This window comes from Dama dama, chromosome X (assembly GCF_033118175.1).
Source record: "Dama dama isolate Ldn47 chromosome X, ASM3311817v1, whole genome shotgun sequence".
NCBI classification, from domain to species: Eukaryota; Metazoa; Chordata; class Mammalia; order Artiodactyla; family Cervidae; genus Dama; species Dama dama.
The window spans coordinates 87,882,035-87,888,034 of NC_083714.1; the positions used below are offsets into that span (position 1 = coordinate 87,882,035).

General features: G+C 39.2%; 1 long non-coding RNA gene across 4 annotated transcripts in view; it reads right to left on the bottom strand.

Moving 5' to 3' along the window:
* LOC133051945 (uncharacterized) overlaps positions 1-5,545 on the bottom strand; it is a 121,086-nt gene extending 115,541 nt beyond the window's left edge. For 2 of the 4 annotated variants that reach the window (XR_009691972.1, XR_009691974.1), the window contains exon 1: positions 5,339-5,545. This is a non-coding gene — a long non-coding RNA (uncharacterized LOC133051945). The remainder of the gene's footprint in view (positions 1-5,338) is intronic. The other 2 variants (XR_009691973.1, XR_009691971.1) reach the window with 2 other exon arrangements.
* Between the last annotated feature and the right edge of the window lie 455 nt (positions 5,546-6,000).

Here is a 6,000-nt window from a genome sequence, read left to right on the forward strand (position 1 = left end):
TGGGTTGTGAGGAGTAAACGGTAAATTGAGAGGACCTCTGGTTGCACTCTCCCCTCCACTAAGCACTCACCTAGCAGAACCGAACTGTCACTCAGAAAGTTGCCACTGTCCCTACCCCCACCTCCAGAGACCAGACTCAAAGCTTTTGCTTGAGGGAAAAAGTAGACTTTAAAACAGATAGCTCCTATTCTCTTCTCAAAGGAACCGAACTGACTTCATTTGCAAGACCAAGGAGAAAGTCAAGCCTAGAAGAACACTAAAAGAACAGCAAGGTTGTAAAGAAAATCTGTATGTAGGTCAGGACGCAACAGTGAGAACTGGACATGGAACAACAGACTGGTTCCAAATACAGAAAGCAGTATGTCAAGGCTGTATGTTGTCACCCTGCTTATTTAAATTACATGCAGAGTACATCATGAGAAACACTGGGCTGGATGAAGCACAAGCTGGAATCAAGATTGCCGGGAGAAATATCAATAACCTCAGATATGCAGATGACACCACCCTTATGGCAGAAAGCAAAGAAGAACTAAAGAGCCGCTTGATGAAAGTGAAAAGGTGGCTTAAAATTCAACATTCAGAAAACAAAGATCATGGCATCTGGCCCCATCACTTCATGGCAAATAGATGGGGAAACAGGGGAAACAGTGACAATTTTGGGGGGCTCCAAAATCACTGCAGATGGTGACTACAGCCATTAAATTAAAAGACGCTTGCTCCTTGGAAGAAAAGTTATGACCAACCTAGACAGCATATTAAAAAGCAGAGACATTACTTTGCCAACAAAGGTCCATCTAGTCAAAGCTATGGTTTTTACAGTAGTCATGTATGGATGTGAGAGTTGGAAAGCTGAGTGCCAAAGAATTGATGCTTTTGAACTGTGGTATTGGAGAAGACTCTTGAGAGTCCCTTGGACTGCAAGAAGGTCCAACCAGTGCATCCTAGAGATCAGTCCTGGGTGTTCATTGGAAGGACTGATGAAGCTGAAACTCCACCTGATGCGAAGAGCTGACTCATTGGGAAAAGACCCTGATGCTGGGAAAGATTGAGGGTAGGAGGAGAAGGGGACAACAGAGGATGAGATGGTTGGATGGCATCACCAACTCAATGGACATGAGTTTGAGTAAACTCCAGGAGTTGGTGATGGACAGGGAGGCCTGGCGTGCTACAGTCCATCGAGTCGCAAAGAGTCAGACACGACTGAGCGACTGAACTGACTGACTGAACTGTAAAGAAAAGCAATTGGGAGAAGATTCAAAATATACTCCATACTGTATGTCAACGAGTTTGCAGGTGAGAAATGGGCAATAAGGCAACCGGGAAGAACCCTCTTGGAGCCAAAACAAATATCAAACACTAACCTCTGCTAACTATTTCGTCAAAGGACCCACAATTTGACTGAATTACTTTTCAGAGTAGTTTATGCCCTCGGGCATTATGGAAAACAATTAAAGGATCAGTAAATGGAGCTTGGCTGCTGGCTGCTGGGTGTGGTCAGAGAAAGACAGCTCTAACAAAACTCAGTCATCCCAGGGTGATGGTAGGCATATTCAAATTGCACCTCCCTAAACAACAACATCAGGGACCTAACCTTGTGGGGAAGGAAATCACAGTGAGATACATTAACACCCTCTAGAATGGCCAGAATTGGATAAAGTCGATAGTGACAAGTGCTGGTGAGAATGTAAACCAGTTAGAGCCCTCATACTGCTGAGTGTAAAATGCTGCAGCCATTTTGAAAAAAAGTCTAACAGTGTCTCAAATTATTAAACACAGAGTTGCTATATGATCCAGCAATAACTCTTAAGTATACACCTATAGAAATGAAGACATATTTCTCTACAGAAACTTGTACGTGAATGTTTTAGCAGAATCATTCTTGATAGCCTAAAGGTAGAAACAACCCAAATGTCCAGATGGATGAACAAAGGAAATGTAGTATATCCATTCTATGAATGGAAGTCATAAATGGGATACAAAGTACTGATACATGCTACAACATACATGAACTTTGAAGCAGTATGCTAAATGAAAAAAGCCAATCACAAAAGGCCATATATTATGATCCTATTCACATGAAATATTCTAAACTGGAAAATTTATAGAGATAAAAGTAGATTAGTGGTTACCTAGGGCTGGGCAGGTGGGGTTCAAGGGGGTATTCAGTTCAGTTCAGTCGCTCAGTCGTGTCCAACTCTTTGCGACCCCATGAACCACAGCACTCCAGGCCTCCCTGTCCATCGCCAACTCCCGGAGTCCACCCAAACCCATGTCCATTGAATCTGTGATGCCATCTAACCATCTGGCTTATGGCTAAAGCATATGGACTTCCTCTTGAAGTGATGAAAATGTTGTAAGAATTGATGGTTGCACATATACTAAAAACTATTGAACTGTACACTTTAAATGGGTGAACTGTATGGTACGTGAATTATATTTCAATAAATCTATCAAAAGAGAACTGAAAGAGACATTAAGACATTCTGAGATAAACAAAAGCTGAGGAAGTTCACTGCTAACAGACATGCCCTACAAGAACTGCCAAAGGGAGTTCTTCAGAATAAAATGAAAGGATAATAGATGAACTCAAAACTATATGAAGAAATAAAGAACACAGGCAAAGGTAACTACAAGGGATTCCCAGGTGGTTCAGTGGTAAAGAATCTGCCTGCCAATGTAGGAGACCCAAGAGACTCAGGTTTGATCCCCTGGGTCAGGTAGATCTCCTGGAGGAGGAAATGGCAACCCACTCCAGTATCCTTGCCTGGGAAATCCCATGGACAGAGGAACCTGGCAGGCTACAGTCCATGGGGTCACAAAGAGTTGGATACAACCAAATGACTGAGCATGCATGCAGCAGCAGCAAAGGTAACTACATAGGTAAATATAAAAGTTAGTATTATTGTATTTTTGGTTTGTAATCCCTCTTATTTTTTTCTATATGACTTAAAAAGAAATGGACAAGCTAATCCTAAAATTCATATGGAATTACAAGAGGCCCCGAATAGCCAAAACAATCTTGAGAAAGAACAAAGTTGGAGGATTGACACTTCTCAATTTTAAAAATTAACACAATCAACAGTAATCAAAAGTATGGCACTGGAATAAGGATAGGCACAGAGACAAATGAAATAAATTTGAAAGACCAGAATAAACCCATACACCTAAGCCAACTGATTTCAACAAGGGTGCCAAGACCATTCAATGGGGGACAGTCTCTCCAATGTGTGGTGCTGGGACAACTGGCTATGCACATGTAAAAGAATGAAATTGGATCTCATATCATATATAAAAATAATTCAAAATGGATATATGACACAAATACAAAAGCTAAAACCATAGAACACTTAGAAAAATACATAAAGATAAATCTTCTTAGATTTATTTGGTAAAGAATTCTTAGATTTGCACCAGAAGTACAAGCAACAAAAGAAAAAATAAAGCAGACTTTAAAAATCTGTATACCAAAGGACAGTACCAAGAATGCATAAAAAACATATACAGAATGGGGGGAAATTTGCAAAATTCTACATATTTTATATATATATATATATATATATATATATATATATAATCAGACTACTATCCAGAATACGAAAGAATTTATAGCCCAACAACAAAAAGACACTCAAATTTTTAAAAAAGGGGGGGTGGTGGCAAAGGACTTGAATAGACTTTCTTTTCTCCGCAAAGAAAATACACAAATGGCCAATAAGTGCATCAAGGTGGCCAAAATCATTGGTGATTAGGGAAATTCGAATCTAAACCACAATGATATAACACTCCAAACACACTAGAATGGTTGTGATTTTTAAATTTAAAAAAAAAAAAAGGAGATAACAAGTGTCGGCAAGGAAGTGTGGTAATTCTATGTTTAACTTAGAGAGAAACTGTCAAACTTTTTCCACAGTGGTTGCACCATTTTACATCCCAGCAGCAATGTATGAGAGCTCCAATTTCTCTACTTTCTTGCTGACACTTGCTTCCTGGTTTATTTTCTTAAAAAAAAAAAAAAAAATTAGATTCTGCCCTCAAATTTAGAAGAAATTTCAATTGGTCCCTGTTACTGCAGCCCAACACTTAAAATTCAACTTTTAAAAATTTCCGTTTAAAATGTATAAAAAATAACCCATGCTAGAAAAAGTTCATTACATCACAAAAGTTTAAGAAATGCATGGGAAAAAGAATCACTTTACTTTTTTTCTTAAATATTTATTTTGCTGTACCTGGTCTTAGTTGCTGCAGATCAATAGAGGTAAATATGCTTCCACAGTTGCAAAATATTTCATAATATGATTGTCACAAGATTTATTCAAACACTCTCCTACTGACGGATATACAGGTTGTTTCCAGTTGTCACAAAAACAAAGCTACAAAAGCATCCTTGTTCATATATCATTACACATTGGTACATTTATTTCTGTAGAATGGATTCTTAAAAGTCAGAATATTAAGTTCCAGTATTTAGTCAAGCAGTATTTGTATTTTTTATCTCCTTACATATTGTCAGATCATTTTTTCAAAAGGCTGCAGCAATTCATAGTCTTTCCAGCAATGTATGAGTGAGATGTGGGCATTTCTTGAGGCAAATTTCTTTTAACCACATAAGCATTTAATAGATAAAATTCAGTTTTACTGTCTTCCCATACAGTAAACATGTAATGATATAATGCTTAACATAAATTTATTTTCACCAAGAGATCTGAACACGGGAAATTTAGCTCTTTTCTTACTTAGTGAGTAAACAAGCTAACAATTCACAATATAATGCAGCAACTCCCTGATATATTATCTATACACACACACACACCCCTCGATCTCTAAGATGTTCCCGAACAAATGTTAAGTATTATAAGACCAAAAGTCCTCATTTGAAGTATATATAAAGGGCATAGAACAAAATTATTTTATTCTAGCCCACCATGAATATATTACAAACTGATTGGTTTATCAAAACTAAGTTTGCACATGGAAAGGCAGCCCTTAGGAATTAAGGACCCGCAGGCCCAACAGGTTAGGCAGTTCCTGAAAGCGCTTTAGGGAGAGAGAATTTTGCGGCGGCATGGTGTCAATAAAAACCCATTTAAACAAGTTAAAAAAAAAAAAAAAAAAGGAAAACGACCCAGAATACCCACTAGGAGCTAGTTTCTGCAACCACCTATCCTCATCCGTGATAGTAAGGTGATTAAGTAGAGAGCAATTATTCTCCAATATTTTGAAGAGAGAGAAAAATGAAATGTAGGCCGGCTCCTCCCCCACCCAGTCAGGCCATGCGATGCCGAAGTGTGTAACCTTACTAATGGTCACTTTTCAACTCGATGCGAGGTTCAGCACTCACCACAACGCAAATATCCGCAAGTTTCTGGACATTCCTTAGGAGACTCGTCCTTTGGCCGTCTTTTCACATAAAGTATGCCTGCAGCGCTTACACCCTATGCAAATGCCGCCATCTTAGGTTTTAGATGAGCCCTAGGGCATAGGACGGTAGAAACCTGGGCTAGGCGTCACAGCCAAATAGGCCCCGCGCCGATCCGCCGTGCACTCCCAAAATGGCTCCCCCGGCAACGTGACCCAGCCGCCTGCGGCCCCTCCCCCAATATTCTTGAGAGCTTGCGCTTCCTGTTACAGCCTTTATCGCCGCTGAAATTACCTCGTTATTCCTCGTTTTCTTTTCCTTCATTTCTTTTTTCTTTTTCCATCCCAAATTTCTTTTACCTTTGTCCCGACCGCTTTCCACATTTCTATATATCTCTCGTTCTAGTCAACTTTCACCTCACGCATGTGTGACATTTTTTAATACACAAATTTATCTGTTATTTTACCAAAGTATCACAAAATGATAAGGTAAACTGAGATCTGATTTTTCGTATTTTATAGATGAGGAAAATAAGGCTCAGAAAGTGAAAGTGTTAGTCATTCAGTCCTGTCCAACTTTTGTGACCCCATGGACTGTAGTCCATCAGGCTCCTCTGTCCGTGGAATTCTACAGGCAAGAATACT